The sequence below is a fragment of the Triturus cristatus genome, chromosome 9, assembly GCF_964204655.1.
Source record: "Triturus cristatus chromosome 9, aTriCri1.1, whole genome shotgun sequence".
In the NCBI taxonomy this organism is placed as follows: Eukaryota; Metazoa; Chordata; class Amphibia; order Caudata; family Salamandridae; genus Triturus; species Triturus cristatus.
This window is the reverse complement of record NC_140592.1, coordinates 659,112,337-659,133,658: the sequence shown is the minus strand read 5'-3', so window position 1 is coordinate 659,133,658 and position 21,322 is coordinate 659,112,337.

Genomic DNA, 21,322 nt, shown 5'->3' with positions numbered 1-21,322 from the left:
TTAGCCAGGTCAGCCGTTCATTGGGTTGACAGTCCCGGAAAATATGGTGATGATACAGTAGCACACACATTTTTGAACCTCACCCCAGATGAACAGCGTTTAGCTGGAATTTATATGATTCAACAACTTCTTATACTATATAAAAGCCAACATTCAGATCCTGGTCCCTTACCTGATATATTGACTGAATTACTCACGAATAGATGGAGAGGTTCAGGTACTAAGCTAATTAAAGAAATACTAGAATCAAGAAAGCAGTACATTCTTTTTGTATGCCCAGAACATGTCTCACTGCCCATCAAGGAAAGACCGATGTATTACATGGACAGACAGAATCCCTTACGAGAAGTACACCCAATAAAGGGCGAGGACAATCAGTTTAAACGTGTATTTGTATATACGCCCATATCGAAAATAGAATTGTTAGAAATGAAGAAAGTGGTACCCAGTCATGACAAAGACCCAGCGGGTTTCCACCGAGAAATTAAAGACATGTTACTCATGGGAGAGTATACCTATCCCGACATTATGACAATATTAAAGGTATTAATGCCTGCTGGCATTTATGAAAAACTCAAGGAAAAAGAGTGGGAGGTGGGAGACCAAAAGATAGACTGGACAGCATTAGAAAATGAAGAAAAGGCCCGAGGTCCAGGTTCGGGGCTTGGGGACAAAACTAAAGCACTACCAGGTTTACTAGTACAGGTACTGCCACGTTTATTAACTACGAAAAAGGAAGACTGGGGTGCAATCTCAGCTTGTAAACAAAAGCAAGATGAAGACACTAGTGATTTCTATGCCCGATTTGAAAAATGTTTTGGTATAAATAGTGGCATAAAAGCAAGTAGCGAATCATACCCACATCTGTTTGTGACAAAATTAGTTGAAAATTCCTTGCCCCAAGTGAAGAATAGAGTATTAAAATTCGAGAGTACCTGGCAAGGTAATACCCCATCACAAATGTTACAAATGTTACAGTACCATTACAATAGAATTAGAGAGGAACAAGAACATGAACAAAGACGCATGAAAGACACGAAAATGAAAATGCTAGTCTCTCAGACAGTTCCAGCTGAAGGACATAAAAAGGGTACGACACATTCCGGTGAGTCAGCAGGACCTGTAAAAGGGACATGCAACTATTGTAAACAGCCAGGACATTACATACACGATTGCCCAGTCCTGAAGCGTAATATCGCCACAGGTAAAACACAGGAAAGACCACGGCCACCTAGACAGGATCAGAATGAACAAGGAGCCCCGCAGCATGCACAGTCCATGCCAGCTCCACAACAGTCTATACAGTTTGTGCCAGCTGCACCAGCGCTGCCGGTTGCTGCCACACAAACCACGACACGACAGCTGTACCAGACCGCACAGTATGACTATCCTGATTATCAACGATATGCATGAACCAGCCTAGAGAGGGAAGTTGACTTACCCCTTATCGAGGTCCCTGTAGACCAAGAAGGACCTTATGTACATAGTGAATTATTAGGCCAAGATAGAAAAATTTTACTTGATACAGGGGCAAGTCGAACAACAATAAAACACAGTGAAGTTCCAGGGGCACCCCTCTCAGGCTCACAGAATATTTCCCTTGGTTTTTCAGGAAAACCTATTGTTAATGAAGTATCACAGCCTCTTCCACTTACGATAGGACCTTTGACCCGAACTACAGATTTATTGCTTACTAAATCATGTCCAGAAAACTTGTTAGGTATAAAAACACTGAAAGCTCTAGGAGCTATAATATGTTGTTCTCCGGAAGGAGTAAGATTGTTTTTACGTGATTTCAAAGGTCACTATGTGTCTCGAGACATGGATCCCCGACTGCAGACTTTACCTACACATTTATGGGCACAAGGCCCTACTGATGTTGGTTGCATGAATATTACACCATATCGAGTTACACTAAGGGCAGGAGTGGTATTACCACGAATGCGACAATACAAGTTACCACCAGATGCTGTAGTGGCTTTACTACAAATCATTGACGAGCTCATTGCCCAAGGAGTGGTTGTGGAAACAGACTCCAATGTATGTAATTCCCCGATAATTCCGATTCTTAAACGAACAGATCCAAAGGCCCCGCCAGTATATCGATTGGTTATTGATCTGCGCGAATTGAACAAATGCATTGTGCCACAATTCCCTGTGGTCCCAGATATCTCGTCATTACTGACAGCTATTGATTCTGAAGCAACATTCTTTACTGTAATTGATCTCAAGAATGCCTTTTTCAGCGTCCCTATAGATCCGGAAAGCCAATACTTGTTCGGATTTAGTTTAAATGGACGTAGCTTTAAATTCACACGCGCACCTCAAGGATTTACAGAAAGCCCCAGCATCTATAGCCAAGCACTGAAACGAGAACTCGACAGTATCCACATGCCAGTAAACACTGCCCTGCTTCAATATGTCGATGATCTGCTGATCACCGCTAGAAGCGAACCTGAATGTGAGAAAGCATCACTGACAGTTTTACAATTTCTAGCCGAAAAAGGGCACAAGGTGTCCCCTTCTAAGCTGCAATTCTGTGTCCAGCGAGTTGTTTATCTTGGACACTCGCTGTCCAAGGAGGGAAGGCAGCTTACACCCGACCGCATTCAGTTAATAGCTAACATGCCAATACCCAAGACACAAAAGGAGGTGCGGGCTTTTATAGGCCTCACTTCATATTGTAGGCAGTGGATCCCTCAGTATGCATTTCTAGCAAAACCACTCATTCAATTGACAACACAGGAGGCAGCCACATCGACTGTTCTCCCTTGGACTCAGGAACATGCACAAGCTTTTGAAAGCCTAAAGAAAGCCTTATGCCAAGCACCGGTTTTAGCAACACCATGTTACAATAAACAGTTTACACTCTTTGTTACAGAACGCGAAGGTACTGCCTTGTCAGTACTCACACAGGAACAGGCAGGATCCCACAAACCATGTGCTTATTTTTCTAGTACGGGAATCCTGTACTATTTCAGCCTATGAGGAAGGAGATTAAGAACTCCGAAACGCGTCAGGCCAATTGAAATTCAGAGTGCTGAATATCCGTTTGTGGAGAATAAAGACTCTTTGTGGTCAGCTGCTGTGTGAGTGCGCTCTCATTTTGCTAAGCAAAACGTTATTGATGTATTCTCAGCAGCTTGGCCCGTGGAGAGCGCACCACCCGATGGATGTGAACGGGGCCATGGGGTTTGGAATCTGCCAAGCCTCACTTATGGAGCAGCAGTCCTTGGGGATTTGAACGGACCAGCGCCCAGATACCCATTGGGGCAACATTATCGGGAAGATAGCGCCGATCACACACTACAAATCCCATGATGCAACGAGGGATAAAGCTCATCTGAGCAGCCTATTGGAAGGCAGCTAATTATTGATTGTGTGATGGCGGGAATCCTGAACTATTTCAGCCTATGAGGAAGGAGATTAAGAACTCCGAAACGCGTCAGGCCAATTGAAATTCAGAGTGCTGAATATCCGTTTGTGGAGAATAAAGACTCTTTGTGGTCAGCTGCTGTGTGAGTGCGCTCTCATTTTGCTAAGCAAAACGTTATTGATGTATTCTCGGCAGCTTGGGCCGTGGAGAGCGCACCACCCGATGGATGTGAACGGGGCCATGGGGTTTGGAATCTGCCAAGCCTCACTTATGGAGCAGCAGTCCTTGGGGATTTGAACGGACCAGCGCCCAGATACCCATTGGGGCAACATTATCGGGAAGATAGCGCCGATCACACACTACAAATCCCATGATGCAACGAGGGATAAAGCTCATCTGAGCAGCCTATTGGAAGGCAGCTAATTATTGATTGTGTGATGGCGGGAATCCTGAACTATTTCAGCCTATGAGGAAGGAGATTAAGAACTCCGAAACGCGTCAGGCCAATTGAAATTCAGAGTGCTGAATATCCGTTTGTGGAGAATAAAGACTCTTTGTGGTCAGCTGCTGTGTGAGTGCGCTCTCATTTTGCTAAGCAAAACGTTATTGATGTATTCTCGGCAGCTTGGGCCGTGGAGAGCGCACCACCCGATGGATGTGAACGGGGCCATGGGGTTTGGAATCTGCCAAGCCTCACTTATGGAGCAGCAGTCCTTGGGGATTTGAACGGACCAGCGCCCAGATACCCATTGGGGCAACATTATCGGGAAGATAGCGCCGATCACACACTACAAATCCCATGATGCAACGAGGGATAAAGCTCATCTGAGCAGCCTATTGGAAGGCAGCTAATTATTGATTGTGTGATGGCGGGAATCCTGAACTATTTCAGCCTATGAGGAAGGAGATTAAGAACTCCGAAACGCGTCAGGCCAATTGAAATTCAGAGTGCTGAATATCCGTTTGTGGAGAATAAAGACTCTTTGTGGTCAGCTGCTGTGTGAGTGCGCTCTCATTTTGCTAAGCAAAACGTTATTGATGTATTCTCGGCAGCTTGGGCCGTGGAGAGCGCACCACCCGATGGATGTGAACGGGGCCATGGGGTTTGGAATCTGCCAAGCCTCACTTATGGAGCAGCAGTCCTTGGGGATTTGAACGGACCAGCGCCCAGATACCCATTGGGGCAACATTATCGGGAAGATAGCGCCGATCACACACTACAAATCCCATGATGCAACGAGGGATAAAGCTCATCTGAGCAGCCTATTGGAAGGCAGCTAATTATTGATTGTGTGATGGCGGGAATCCTGAACTATTTCAGCCTATGAGGAAGGAGATTAAGAACTCCGAAACGCGTCAGGCCAATTGAAATTCAGAGTGCTGAATATCCGTTTGTGGAGAATAAAGACTCTTTGTGGTCAGCTGCTGTGTGAGTGCGCTCTCATTTTGCTAAGCAAAACGTTATTGATGTATTCTCTGCAGCTTGGGCCGTGGAGAGCGCACCACCCGATGGATGTGAACGGGGCCATGGGGTTTGGAATCTGCCAAGCCTCACTTATGGAGCAGCAGTCCTTGGGGATTTGAACGGACCAGCGCCCAGATACCCATTGGGGCAACATTATCGGGAAGATAGCGCCGATCACACACTACAAATCCCATGATGCAACGAGGGATAAAGCTCATCTGAGCAGCCTATTGGAAGGCAGCTAATTATTGATTGTGTGATGGCGGGAATCCTGAACTATTTCAGCCTATGAGGAAGGAGATTAAGAACTCCGAAACGCGTCAGGCCAATTGAAATTCAGAGTGCTGAATATCCGTTTGTGGAGAATAAAGACTCTTTGTGGTCAGCTGCTGTGTGAGTGCGCTCTCATTTTGCTAAGCAAAACGTTATTGATATATATATATATATATATATATATATATATATATATATATATATTATCTACTGGCGGTCGCCAGTAGATCGTTATAGTTAGGACCGTGTTTCCATAGGAAATCCGCAACATTCTATTTGGAATAAGTTTGGCGCCGGTTGACGAATCCTCGCGAAATTTTCAAAATAGGTGGGGCGCTCCGCTCCGCTCCTACCCTGAAAGTCTCGGGGGATTCGCCAAGCGGGGACTGAGAAAAAAGGGGGGTCCCAAAACGTGTTTTCCCCATGCAATTTTCCATAGGGACCTTTAGTCCAAGGTACAGCCCGAACGGCTGAACAGAATTACTTGAAATTTGGCAAAGAGGTAGTCCTCAGCTCAGGGATGTGCCTTTTGCATATATGGAGTCAATCTGTTCAGTAGTTCCTGAGAAAATCAAAAGTAAAATCATATATATATGTGGGCGGAGCCTAACCACACATCTCATCCTGAGATCTGATTGGCTGTCAGCACTTCATCCAAGAAGTGTTGGCAGCCATCTTGGGACCAATATACATGATAGCACCTCATTAAAAAGCATTGCAGTTAATAGAAGGTTTTAAGACTTTAGTTACATTATAAATCATTTGTTGATGGTACCATACTCATTTAAGGAATTGTGGTGTGTTCTAAGGTGATTTTACCATGTGAAAAAGCCTTCTGCTGTGATATCATGAACCATGTTTTAGAGAAAACTATTTTCTCATGCTTTTCCCACAGAGGTTTGGAAGGTGATCTATAAGATAAACTGAGAGCATATTTTCTGTAAATTCACATTATCTTTCTCAGTCATGTGAGAATGAAGTCTGACATTCTCAGTAAAACATGTACATCCAACAAGGGCAGAGACTGTCAGTTGATTCCTTTGTGTTCTACTGCAGCTTCCCAGAGTGTTCTAAAGAACAACTAGAGCGCTAACAGTCTTACTTATGACAAAAGTATGGCACACCTGAAGCCATCTTGATTGGAATAAAGTGGTAACACTTACAACATTTAATTTACAAAGGAACAAAATGAGGGGGTTAATTTTGCCATATAAATTATGATTAGTGCTAAAGAAAGAAAAATTAGGGCATATTTTGAGTGACTTCTCAAATCCTCTTCTATTTCATAAAAAAATTCTGATATGCAGACTGAAACATGCACTTCTAATACTAGCAGCAGACTTCCGTGGTGAGCAGTAGCTTTTCTACAGTGATCTAATGAGCAACTAGAGTGCTAACATTCAGAATTTATGGCAAATGTGTGACATATCTGAATACCTTCTTGATGGAATCAAAGTAAAAAACTGAAAGCATTTCCTACTGAGGAGACTGCAGTAAATGAGGAAATTAGGAAACTTCATAACAAATAAATCTCCTAAAATGGCCACCAGAGACAAAAGAGCCCAAATGTAGCCCAAATGTAGCCCAAATATCACCCAAATGTAGCCCAAATGTAGCCCAATGACAGAAGTGTGCAAAACACTTATTTTTTGTGTATTTGCAGTTTTATATAGTGCAGACTTGTCAGGTATTGGAGTGCTTTACATGAGCATTGGTTACATCACACAAGATCAAATTCATTTTGGTTGTAGACATGGGGAGATTAAGTGATTTGACCAGAATCACAGAATGTTGTGCTGAAGCAGAAACTCCAACCTGGTTCCCCAGTTGCAAAGTCTGCAGCTCTGGAAGTAACACCACACCCTCTCCCCTTGGATGCAACATTTAATCAAGTGGTCAACTGGATAAAAAAACTAAGATTACAAATAATTTAAAAGTTCTTTGTCGCTATTTGAAAACTCAGAAAATATGTCCTCATTTTAGTTTTTTAGAGCACTAACCATAATTTTGATGCAAATAAGACCCTCTCATATATGTAATTTCTAAAGGAAATGCTCTAGGCATTACAGTTTTGATTACATCAAGATGACGTCAGGCGTTCCACACTTTTGTAATAAATATAGAATGTTAGCAATCTAGTTGTTCATTGGGTACTGTTGAGAGGCAGAGGCCAGGGGCACGGACTCTGAAAATTGAAGGCAGGTAGGAGAGTGCAGAGGCAACAATTTGACCACACTAGGCAGGCAGGAAGGGCAGTGGCAGCACAACAGACTATGGAGGGCAGTGGAAAGGGGGGCAGAGGCTACAAACCAACAATACAGGACTGGCAAGAGAGGCTGTGGTGATGTAAAAGACCATTATGGGCAGAAGGAAGAGGCAGTGGTCATACAACCATATATGCCAACAGACCCGTTTCAGCCAGGAAACGTCCAATGTTTTTAAGCTCAAATGGGCTTTACTTGATCTGGTTCCTGTCTACAATCTTCTCTTTTTCATTGTAACTCAAAGGGGAAAATCAATACCCCAGATTTAATTCAAAATCTCCCTCTTACCAAGTTCAAAATGTTCGCAAGTATGGTACATTGGATCATGGTAGGCAGGAGGAATTGGGGTAGGGACATGGACTCGGATAACAGAGGACAGGAGGGACATTGAGAGGTGCACCAAACTGACCATACATGGCAGGCATCAGGGTTTGCAGCAGCACAATACACCACACAGGGCATGCGGGACGGGAGTGCAGCACAACAATCCATATAAAGCAATAGGGAGGGGACAGGACCATGCACATGGACAACAGACAACAGAGGGGAAAGAGGCAATGGTAGCTAGCTGACCATAATGGACAGACAGGAGAGAAAGCTGCAGCATAACAGACCATAAAGGGCAGGAGGGACGGATCAGGGGCATTACAATGGAACCGACAAGCCAGGAAGGAGGGAATAGAGGTCTGCACATGGAAACAGAGGGCTGGGGGCAAGGGGGCAGGGCAGGAGCAGCAGGATGACCATGGAGGTCAGGCAGGATGGGCACTAGAAACAAGACACACCATGGAGAGCAACAGTGAGACTGATGGCATACACACAGACCATGGAGGGAAGGTGGGAGGGGGTCAGGAGCAGCTAGCTGACCACACAGGGAAGGTGGGAGGGGCCATGGCAGCACAGAAAACCATGCATGGCAAGCGGGAGGGTTAGTGGCAGCACAATGGCTATGATGGGCAAGAAGGAGGGTGCAGGGGCATGCACAAAGGACCATGGAGGATAGAAGGGAGGGTCAGGACCTGGCCACAGACAAGAGAGTTCAGGGGAAGGGGCCTCACAACAGACCACGCGGGGCAGGTAGGAGGAGCAGTTGCAGCACAACAGACCAGGGAGGGCAGAAGGGTGTGGCAGTAAAATGGACCATGAAGGACAGGAGGAAGGGGATAGGGGCATGGCATGTGGACAGGCAGGGGGGACGTGGCAGGGACAGGTTACAGTCATCTGACAATGCTAGGCAGGTGGGAGGGGAGTGGCAGCTCAACAGAACACTCAGAGTAGATAGGAGTGGCAGGTCCATGGAACATGGTGATCAAAAAGGATGGAGCAGGGGCATGCACAAAGACATCGGAGGGCAGGGGGAAGGAGAACAGGGGCAGCAAGCTAAGCACAGAGGCTAAGCAGGAGGTCAATGATTGCCCATAGAATTGGGCAATGGAGGGCAGGAGGAGTGGACTGGTACATCATGCTAAATGGAGGGCAGTGGCAGCACATCAGACCATGCATGGCAGGAGGGAGGAGGCTAGTCCATGGATTCAGACAACAGAGGATAGGGAGGAGGTGGATGGGGCAGCAAGCTAACTGTTCATAGAAGGTGGGTATTAGGAACTTTATTGTTTTTAAAATGTGTGTCTGTGCGAACTACTTAAAATATGAACAAGTATGCAGCATAATCTCACTTTTATTCAGGAAGAAGAGGACGTTTGGGACTGTGACTCCGGGCTCACTTGGCAGAAACATCCCCTGACCTTCCACCCCCCATCGCAAAATGTAATGAAAAGGGTAGGTGGACGCAGTGTTATATAGAACATAGTCCTGAGAGCACGATTGAAAATGAAAACTAGATATAGTATATGGTATAAACTATGCACCAAAAAGTGTGATATAAGATGAACCGGGGCGTGAAATATAATATGCAATACATTGTGCGCAATGACAGATTCATTGGAGAGCGCGAGGTAGCACAGGCACTAGCGCTTGCTATGTGATATGCGCCTTGGAGTGTAATATGCACAGGGCAGTGTTGTGTAACCTAAGTAGTCTCTAAAATTGTAATATAAAATATGTGCTGGGTAGTGTAACATTGCATATGCACTGTGACAAAGATATGGATCCCAGATTGTAATAAGTATGGCATAGCGCTGTGCTTTATAACAGAGGCATCGAGGAAGGCACGTTAGATGGGGCAATATAACCCGGGCAAAGGCAATTGTGGCATGACATATTCACGGGGTGGTGTTACAGTGCACATGGGCTAGAGAGTGTCATAGCATAAGCACTAGATGGTGGAATACAACACAGAGGTGTGTGGCACTCGGCAGGCAGTGGTGGGTGTAACACAGCATTGGGCTCAGCCAGGAGCACGCTGTGACTCTCAAGTGAGGTTTGTCTCCTTTCCAGAGAGTAAAATAAAAAGTATTACACATCCGGCGGTGGATGTGTGTTTTATTAACCGTGAGGGGGTTTCTTGCATAGTTTGGTCGAATTTTTGTCGAATCCCCTTTGAATGGCTTGGTGTGCATGTGTATTAAATGTGCCCGTCAATAGCTACCCTCTTTTGTATAAATAAACGACAAGGGTGTCTACTTGGAGAGTACCCACCAGCGGGGGCGCCGGGATTAGGCACGGTAGGCTGTCAGACATGTCAGAGCTTCACTGGCGGTGTGAATACATTCTACGTGGATTCATTGTATGCATAGTCGCCTTTTAATGAATATCACGCAAATCGTCATGGTGATAGGTACATACGGTTTGTCCAGCAACACAGCCCCCCACCTAAAGAATAAAAAAAAAGAAAAAAAAAAAAAGGCCATGACCCGGGGGTTGGGGTCCCCGGGGCCGATTAAGGCCTTGGGAGGGCCAAATTAATTTTTTTCAACAAAAAAAATTAGGGTGCAGGCCCTGGGGGATGGGGTCCCCAGGGCTAATAAATTAGAAAAAGAAAGGGGGCCACACAGCCCTCCTTCTTAAAAATAAATAAATAAAAGACCGGCATCGCACCGGAGGCCAAGCCCCCTTCTTGCAGCACTCTGCAAACGCGCCCCCTGGCCAGTTGTAAGTTGAGGAATTAATTCCCCTTCAATACTTAGGGTCTGGGAGGGCCAACTAGCCCAACCGGTATCTCCAGTATGCGCCAGGGAGCTGCGTTGCAGACAGGTGTTCTGAGGCCACGCCACTTTTTATACCTCCATGCAATGCAGCTCTGTGGCGCTTACTGGAGGTACCTAGTGGGCTAGTTTTACCCTAGGGACCCTTAGGATTCAAGGGGACTTAATCTCTCAACTCAGAACGGCCACAGGGCGCGTTTACACAGTGGTGAAGGGAGGGGACGGGGCCTGAGGTGACGTGTGCAAACACGCCCTGTGGCACGTTTTTAAGTTGGGGAGATAATTCCCTTTCAATCCTGAGGGACCCTGGGGTCCAACTAGCCCACCAGGTGCTTCCAGTAAGCACCACTGCTCTGCGTTGCAGAGAGGTGGTGCAGGCCGTGCCACTTTTTACACCTCTCTGCAACGCAGCTCTGTGGCGCTTACTGGAGGTACCTAGTGGTCTAGTTGGACCCTAGGGACCCTCAGGATTCAAGGGGACTTAATCTCCCAACTTAAAATGGCTACAGGGTGTGTTCACACAGTGGGGAAGGGAGGGGACGGGGCATGAGGTGACGTGTTCAAACACGCCCTGTGGTGCGTTTTAAGAGGTAGTTTTAATCCCCTGCCCTATTATATACTAGGGGCTTACAGAGGAGGTCATGCTAATCACAGCGGGACCCCAACGCATAGTGTGCCCTAGTGTATGTAGGTGTTTTCACTGTATTCTGAGTGCCTTTTAACATAGCACTGGCTCTAGGACTGCTTAGGCAGACTCAGTTACCACCAGTATCCGTCTGAAAAAGTTGAGGGTACAGGATGATTTAGCAACAAGGCTTCTTTCTGCTCTTCTGTTTGTTCTTTCTGCACGTTATATTTCTTCCTGCACTTTTCTTCGTCTTTGAGGACTTCTGTTGCTTCTTTCTGCATTTCTTTTTTTTCTTTCTGTGCGTTTTTCCTTCTTTCTTCACATGTCCTATCTCTGTAGGCATAGTTAGAAATTAGCATTTAAAAAACCTTTGAAATTCACTGAAAAAACCATAGGTTTCAGGCACGTTATAGCTAGGAATTAGCATTTAAAAAACCTTAGAAATTCACTGAAAAAACCATAGGTTTCAGGGGCAATATAGTTAGCTGGACTTTTCACTCGTACAAAACCATAGAAATTCCCCCGTTATAGTTAGTTAAGCTAACTATAACTCGCGCGCCCGCAATGCACTGCTGATGACGTCACATATTACATCACTCATGACATGGTCAGTGACATCACTCATGACATCACTGATGACATCATCCTTGTGATAGAGTGGCAGACCTCCTCTCCCCTTAATATAACCTTTCATACACACATTCAAACATAGAAATTAAAATTTTCAAAACAATGGACATACCAATACCAGTTACAACAACCTATTCAGTAATTCTAAGATCCACATACACATCCACTCATTCACCAACAGTCCTATACAGTCACTCATACATGTACTCACTCATCATATGTACTCACACACCTATACATCCTGTCACACAACGCCACTCATCCATAGAGTTACTCACACACATAGTCACTCATGCTAATAAAGAATCAAACATCCATTTACTTGCATATACAGTTATACACACATCACCACACATACTTCTACAGAAACTTACACATACTTAGTCTTTTAAACAATCACTTATAGAAACACATACTTATTCATACAGGAACTCTTTCAATCTCTCACTCTCACATATACTCACTTACAATTGTCACATATACTAGTTTAAAACATATGTAGTTACTCATAGAGACACTATTGAGACAGTCATTCACTCACTAACACACCCATATGTTTAATATATATAGGGAAAGGCCTGATGAAGAATGAGTGGGTGTACAAGTGTGTAAATGGATGATTTTCTGTGGTGCGTAACTGACTCTATGAGTGAGTCATTAAATGTATCTTACTGCAGAGTAGTGACAAAACTGTGTAAATGTCTGTATGTGTCTGTATGTTGGTGTATAAGTGGCTGCATGGTTTTTTGAATAGCTATATGAGTGTCTATATGAGTTATTGATTGCTTGTCTCAGTATCTGTATGGGTTCCTGAGTGTTTGTGTGGGTAGGGTGTGTGTGACTCTATGCATAGATGTGTGAGTGGGTGATTCTATGGGTGCATGGTTTTAAGAGTGCATCTGTGATGGACTGTATGGTTGAGTGAGTGTAAGTATGGGTGTGTTAGGGATTGAATGTATATCTCAGTGGTACATTTGTGACTAACTACATATGTGAAAGGCAGTATATATGCGTGTAAGAGTATATAAGTGGGTAGATGTGAGAGTGTGTGATTGTGAGAGTGACTGTATGGATGAGTGTGTGCTTGTATCAATGATTCTATAAGAGCGTAAGAATGTGGTACTATTTTTATGAGTAAGTGAACTTGAGTGTGTATAACCGCATAGGTGAGTAAATGGGAGTTTGATTATTTGCATGACTGACTAGGTGTGAGAGTACCTCTATGGATGATTGGTGGTGTGTGAGTGTCTATATAGGTGTATAAATCCATATGATAGTCTTGTATGGAGTGACTGTAAGTATGAGTGACTGTACAGGTGAGTGAGTGGAGGTGTATGTAGACCTAAGAGTTAATAAGTGGGTATGTAGTTATTGGTATTGGAGTATGTATGGTTTTGAGAATGGAACTCTGAAATTTTGAGTCGGTGTATCAAAGGTTATATTAGGGTGTGAGAAGATGTGGTAATTTATCACATGGATGACGTCATCAGTGATGTCATCAGTGATGTCATTTGAGATGTCATCAGTGATGTCATGAGTGATGTCACTGACCATGTCATGAGTGATGTAATATGTGACGTCATCAGCAGTGGATTGCGGGCGCGCGAGTTATAGTTAGCTGAACTAACTATAACGGGGGAATTTCATTGGTTTTTTACGAGTGAAATGTCCAGCTAACTATAACATGTGTGAAACCTATGGTATTTTCAGTGAATTTGCAAGGTTTTATAAATGCTAATTCATAACTATAACGTGTGTGAAACCTATGTTTATTTGTGTGAATTTGTAAGGTTTTTTAAATGCTAATTTATGTATGTATTATTAAATTTTTTATATATTTATTTTACAATAAACTACCTATGTATATAGTTATAGATTGACTGTATCCTGTAATATGGAATGGCTCAGCTCTTTTTTTTTTATTTGGATAAAGTTGAACAGCATAGTTATTATCTTCTATAAACTTATAAACACTTAAATTTTTTTTTTTTTTAAGGGTTTTTGACCGTGCGTGCACCGTGCGTGCACGGTGTGTGCTCCACGTGCGCATGCGTACGTCATGCGTACTCCATGCGCACGTGCTCCGTACGCGCATGCAGGCGTGTTCCCTACGCGCGTGCACCGTGCGAGTACGGTGCGCGCACCTACGTGCTCTGAGCGCGCATGCGTACGTCATGCGTGCGTGCTCCGTACGCGCATGTGCGCGTGTTCCCTATGCGCGTGGTCCGTACGCGCATGTGTGCATGCACCGTGCGCGTACAGTGCGCGCACTTGCGTGCTCCGTGTGCGCATGCATTCGTGCTCCGTCCGTGCTCCGAGTACGCATGCGTGCGTGCTCCGTGCATGCTCCGTGCGCGTACGGTACGCGTACGGTGCGCGCACCGTGCGCGCACGGCAAGTCATGTGATTACAAAACAACACTTTTCATTGGTTCATATTAGTTTCTGTTTCAGAATCTTCAAACACCACACCCACTCCCCTCACTTTTTCTACTAATTTCCTGGGAGAAGGTTGCTGAAGAGCTACTCCAGTGAAATGGCAGAACACCAGTCATCTTCAGACAGTGAGGAGACCTTTCAAGAACCACCAAGAAAGAGCAAACAGAAGCACTCTTTCATTTGGAATTATTTCACTTTTCCAGACGGGCAAAAAAAAGTGAATGCGCCAAAGGTCACTTGTACAATTTGCGGAAGTGTCCTGTCTAGAGGGGATCCGGCCAAAAAATACTTCTTCAGCATTTATTGCATGCTCCGGCATTTTAAATCAATGCATCCAATTTGGTTTGCTCGTGAAACCACAAGAGCCCTAAGGGAGAACCCTCCACCTGGACCTTCTCAGCCGAGCACATCATCTGCGGCTACAGATTCACCATGCACCATGCCTCTTGACATCCGGCCCCTGTTCCAAAAAGTGCACATTCATTGCAATATGTGCAATGAGGTAATTTGCTATGGAGAGAGTAGCATAAATGTAATTGAAAACCGTATACAGCAGTACACATGCTCCAGGTCATAATTTATTCCCAGTTTTGTTTTGGTGCTGTAAAAAAGTCCAAAAAAAAAAGTTCTTTTAAGAACTCACTTCACTTCTCCAAAAAGAGCTATATTCCTAATATACTGTATTTTATTTTGATTGAATGAATGTGTAGTGTATACAAGAATGATTGAAATGATTGATATGACTGAGTGAAGAGGAGAAGAGGACAGACAGAATGAGTGAGAAAAGGAAATTATGATCAGTCATGAAAGGGAAGTGAAAGACTGACTGCAACAAAAGGACTAAGGGTAGAGGATACAGGTAAGAAGAGTGAATGAGTAAGGGAATGGCAGTGAGTAATGGAGAGTTATGGAGGGGGAGTGAGAAAAGGGAGTAAGGGACGGAGATAGGAAAAGGGAGTAACAGATGAAGCGGATGAAGTACAGCAGGGTAAAGGGATTGAAAGTAAGAGAAGTGGAGTGATGGTGAGATAAGGGGTATGAGGATTAGAAAAGGGGGTAAGGGAAAGTGAGAGATGAGGAGTGAGGGGATGGAAGGATTTAGGAAACTGGAGTGAGAGAAAGGGAGTCAGGATTTCAATGGGCAAAGGAGAGTGAGGGAGAGTGAAGGAAAGAATGCGAAAAGATGAAGGGGTGTGAGATACAGACAGGAGGAAGTGAAGTAGGAGTCTAGGAGTGACTATGAGTAAAGGATAGTGACAGTTAGGGAAGTTGAGGGAAGGAGAATGACGGAGAAGGTTAAAAAATTAACATAGATGGAAAATGAGTGATGGAGAGCGGAGAAGTGGTAGAAACAGAGATGTTAAGGAAATTAAGGGTAAGACAGACAAAGGGAGAGAGACTGAAACAGAGACAGAGAGCAAGGAACTGAGAAGGAGTAAGGAAGTTAGAATGACTGAGACATATGGAGACAGGGAGAGAAACATGGTTGAAAAAATAGTGATGAGGCAGTAAACCTAGGGGAGTAGTAGAGAAGGAGTGAGGGAGTTACGAAAGAGCAGTAGAGGAAGAAGAGAGAGGGAAGGGGAATGAGAAAAGCAGAGTGAAGAGAAGTGAAGAAAAGGGAGCATGAAAGTGAAGGGGTGAGAAATACAGATATTTTAAACTTACCTGACCAACAAAATAACTTAATTAGAAATAAATGTTTTTTTTAATTGCTAGAAAAAAAGATTACATTTCCTAAATTTTCTTTCTCGATCTGAAAAAAAAGAAAAAAAGTAGTAATATTTAACAATACATTTTAGAATACAGTACACATATTTTCATATTTAACAAAGTAATTTTGTGCCCTTTTTTGCTGATTTCAGAATATATTGAATTTCACTGAAAATAGTGATATCAATTGCATTCATCACTTAACAGCGGGCAAAAAAATTAACAATCTGAAAGATTTTGGTTTTAGAAAAATTAAGTGGGAATTTGGTAATTCTGCAGGCAAACGTTGCTTGAAAATCAATTGTGAATCATTACACAGTGTCCAGCCTTTTTCACATTTTAGATAAACTGAGTAATGACCAGAAGTTATACAAGGTCCATCATAAAAATTATTGCAACTGCAACAAAAGTCTTTCCTGATATTGATAATTGATTTCCTGTAAAGTGTCCAATTTTGTTCCATCTGCTCTACAACGTTGCATCATTAAAATTACATACTGTCCATATTTCTTTAAAAATAACGTTGATAACATTTCTGATTTACATTGAGAACATTCCATGTTGTGATTTACATTTTTAACTAATTTACTAAAAGTCACTAATTTACTCTCTGGTAATGTTAAATATATGAACCTTTCAGAATCAACATTAGAGCTGCATGTGTTCAAACAGTTTTCACAACAATGTTCCCATTTATAAGAGAGACCAAACATATTTTCTATTTCTACCCCTTCATCTTCCAGTACCATAAGCATATACATTAAGAATTCCTGTGCATCTTGCTGGACATTTTCTGTAAACTGTATACATCCAGACCATACATCTAAAAGATTTCTAACATCAGAAGCACTTTCTATTTTAGTTTTATCATTACTCAGCTTCTCATAAGGGAAACTCAGCAGAGAACAGAATCTTTTTTCAAGATTTAGTATTATCTGCTCTTTCAAACTTTCAAGATAAAATAAAACAATCAGCACTACATTAGCGTAGCAGTTGACACCAGAGCTATTTTCAAAATGACAACCAACAACCTCTTCAGCATTGTCCTTTTTCTTTTTGCTTGCAATCACATCAGTCTCTATTGGTTTACTCTTCTGTACATCCTCATTACAGATATTCTCAATTCTCCTTTTCCGACAAACAACACGTTTTTCAAACACAGGATACTGACCAAAATGAGGAGCATAGCTTCTTCTTAATCTATTATACTCCTTTACACAGTTTGCATCAGCACTAACTTTTGACCCATCAAAGTCTATCATGAATAAACCAAAATGATATTTTTTTCACGCGTGACAAAGCAACATATGCCATACCTTCTTTAAACACACTAGATCCAATGTTTACAAAAGCACTATCTACAGTTAATCCTTGAGATTTGTGAATAGTTACAGCATATGCTAGAGAAAACGGAAACTGCTTTCTACGTACATATACGTTTTTCACAAGCAAGAAACGAACTGAACAACGACTAATGTCTTTAACCTCTTCAATCTGATCAAATTTTATTTTAAAAAATTCAATTCCATCTTTTTTCTGGTAATTAACAAAACCCACAACTCTACCCATAGCTCCATTCACTAAACCTTTTTCTACATCCAAATTACGTATTAAAATTACTCGACAGTTCATACATATATAAAGATTCTTTTCTAAACCAGCTGTTTTCGATATGTTTTTCTCTAGAGAATCCAATTTAGTTGTCAATTTGCTTGTCAATATAATAGTTATTCCTTCATGCTGTATTTTATCCACAGCTTCCAGTTTTATAATCTCTTCATTTTCCAATTTCAAAAGTTCTTGATTGAATATAGAGCATTCATGTAGTGTTGGCATTAAGCAGATTACAGTATTTTTTCCTGCAATTTTCTTGTATATTTTCTCTGGAACTATTTGTTCTGTTGGAAACAAATTACATAGCAATCGACTCTGTAAAGCTTTTCTGCCATGTTCTGTGAGTAGTCCAATTCTGATATCTTTGAGAATACTTGCATAATCATCATCATTTGCTTGCCGCATATTGGTAATGAGTTCTTTGTACTCAAAGTATGTCCAAATATTCACATTACCTATACTTCCTAACTTTTTCGTGTCTTCATGTGTAAGAGTATGAAATACTGGTTGTCCTTTAACTGGAGTGAGCTGCAGTAGATCCCCAAAAACTATAACACGTTTTCCTCCAAATAACACGTCATAGTCTGTCTTTAGAATTTGCTGCATTCTTAAATGCACAAAGGCAAGCATTAAGTTTGATACCATGCTTACCTCATCAATAATGAGAACTTTCATTTTCTTCAATACTCTTGAAACTTCAAAACATGCTTCTCCTTTTAGCTTGTGGTATTGTATTTTGTTCTCATGCTCTACCGGTAGCATTAGCAAACGATGGAGGGTAATTCCTTTTATGTTATATGCTGCTAACCCAGTTGGAGCAGTAACAACACAAGACAAAGTTGAATCAGTTTTTTTCTGTAGGTAGCTTCTAATTACTTTAATTAAGAAACATTTTCCAGTTCCAGCTTGTCCACTCACATACATTCTGATTGGTTCAAATGATGTGCATGAGCACTCTTTATTTTCATGTAGTAATCCATGATCAATTTGTTTTGTGACTTCCTCATAAATTTGTTGTTGTTCATCATTCAGTTGTTGTTCCAAATTTGGTAAGTTTATTAAATCTGAGCTTGATTCATAGCTGTTTCCACTTCAGTCATGGCTATTGCAGCTTCATTTTCTACGATTGGTTGTCCTAGAGGATCTTGACTGAGCGTCCTAGAACTTTGACTGTCTTGAGAACTGTCTCTAGCTACTTCAGCTGCAATTGTTACTTCTTGTTCAATTTCTTCATTTAACATTTGTACATAAGTTGTGAAAGTACTGCATTCTATGCTATCTTTGCATGCATTAAAGGAATCTTCATAGCTATGAAAATGTCCAAGCAATTCATCCGCTGAACGCCATGGTTTAAACAACTGTAAAAGTGCTAAGTAGTAAAATTCCTTCTAGTAGGTAGTGTCGCAACTCAGCTTTCTGTGATTAATCAAACTTCCTTTTGTTTGTTTTACCAAACATCCTTCCTCACCAATGACTTTATATTTTCCATTGTTGATGTCTTCTGTGGTATTCGTTTAAAAATGTAGTTCTGCAGCACTTCATAGAGACACATGTTCTCAAGATGATGACTTCTCTTTGGGTAATATGTGTCCAACATGTTTGTTCTTAAAATGTCTGTACTTTCTGGTTAGTACTCTGCTAAATATTCAATTTCTCGAATAGATTTCAATACCCGATTTCGCATTCCTGCAAGGTCTAAACTCACCCAAATTATTCTTCTGGATTTGGAGTACAGACTTGCAGATGATAACCTATCTGAGCATTCGTATGACCCAATTTCTCGATGCGATAACATCTTTAAACTGAAACTGTATAGCTTTTTACTGACAGTCTTCTCGTGAGAAATCTCTTCCCACATTTCTTTCAATTCCGTTTTCTCAGATTTAGTGATGTAAGATGTGACATACCGAGCAACAGCAATAGAATTGTCAGCTACATACTGAATCTCCATGTTAGCATTCCACATGTATAAAATGACTGGGTTGTAGTCATTTATATATTTTGACTCTTCTTTTCTTCTTAGGTTGTAGGTATTTTTAGGCGATTTTCTTGTAATGGTATGTCGCACAGCTGACATAAAACTGTTTACTCTTCCTTTTGAAAGAACAGGTCGTGTGAATCCAAATCGACATTTTGTGTATAATTTATCTTTACTTTTGTACTTTCATCGACAGTATTTTCCACACCGATGACTTTGGAAACATAAAACTTGCTCTTTTAAGTTTTTTTCTTCTGTGCTTTTAGGTATAGCACATGTTGCATATTCTTCAATGAAATATAAAACTGCATCATCAGAATCTGTTCCGAATTTTGGGGCATCCTTGATCCACAACAGCATATGAATATGAGGAGCACCTCTTGCTTGGTACTCTTTTCTCCAAAAGAAATCCACAACTTCTCCAAGAGGTGGATTTTTTTTATTGCAGATGAAGGACATCATAGCCTCAAATCTATGATTGAAATATCTGCAAACATTAACCGTATCCAATGAGCACAATTCCCTGCTGTCTTGTATGGATGTTTTCAATATTTGAATTTGCCTCTCGAAGAAAATCCAGTAAATCATCCCAAGCGTACTCAGCACAGCTTAGGGTAAGGAACCATGTAGGAGTTCCTAAATTCCGTAACATACATTTCAATTCTCCATGGCGTCGGTACCAATATTCACTAGTCCCAAGCTGACAAGCCATCAGATTAATCAATTGAGATTCCAAATGATCAACTCGCTGTTGCACTTTGTTCAGAAAATCCTTTGCAGACACATTATGTAGATGTACTCCAGTTTTTAAAATGTGATTTACTGCATAAGATAGTGCAGACAAGTCACTTTCAAATAAAAAAGATGGAACAAATAAGGAAAACTTTGACGAAATCTTGGATCTTCTGCATATAATCTTGTAGTCCGATACTCAGAAGCAGGAATCTGTACTGGACGTTCATCATATCGTCCACCTTTTCCTGTAGGAAACAGCTGGGGAAAACAACGAGTTTCAAGCTCTCCTCCCATACACTCACGGGAGTTCCTTTTGCTTTTTTCATCTGAAACAGATCAATAGTGTTTCCCATAACTTCTTTAGAATGAAGAGGATGTATGCTGAAATGTTCATAAATTTCTTCTTCTTTTGACTTATCCACTTTTTCAATTTGCCCAGTTGGTATTCCTGTGTCTGCTAGTAAAACTTCTTCATCTTCATCCATATAAATTGATTCATACCATTTATTATTTCTTTTCAAATATAAATTTGCTCTTTGTACTTTTCGTACATCTACCAGCTCCTGCCAAATTTTCTTATTCTTTGTAGGTACACCATTAACCAGAATAACTAAAGGTTCAGTTTCCAAACTATCTGCATCAATTGTTTCAATATTTTTTTTCAAATCTAATGGCAAATAGACAACTCTTCCTTTTAAACCTCTTTGCAAATCTGAAGGAGGTAATTTACCTGTTTTGGGCTCCATACGAACTATAGTCTGAAACGGATGGACTCATTGAATGAGTATAGACTCATAAGTATTTAAATCAGAAAGTTCTGCAGGAATATCAACCAATTCTAAATTATTATGTACAGCTCTAGCTGGCATTTTATTTTCTTCTAACTTGTATAACAGTATTTACAAATACGCTGATCTTCACCCAAATCAAAACAATTTTCCAGAAATAAATATGTAGCAAAATCATTCCACTTAGAATTATTTTCTTTTTCACTTTTTTTATAGAGATCAACATTCCTTGTTTGAGTTTTATAATGGCTTCTCCGGCAACAAATACAAGTAATATTTGGTCTTTCATTAGAGATGATAGTAAATTTTGTCATTT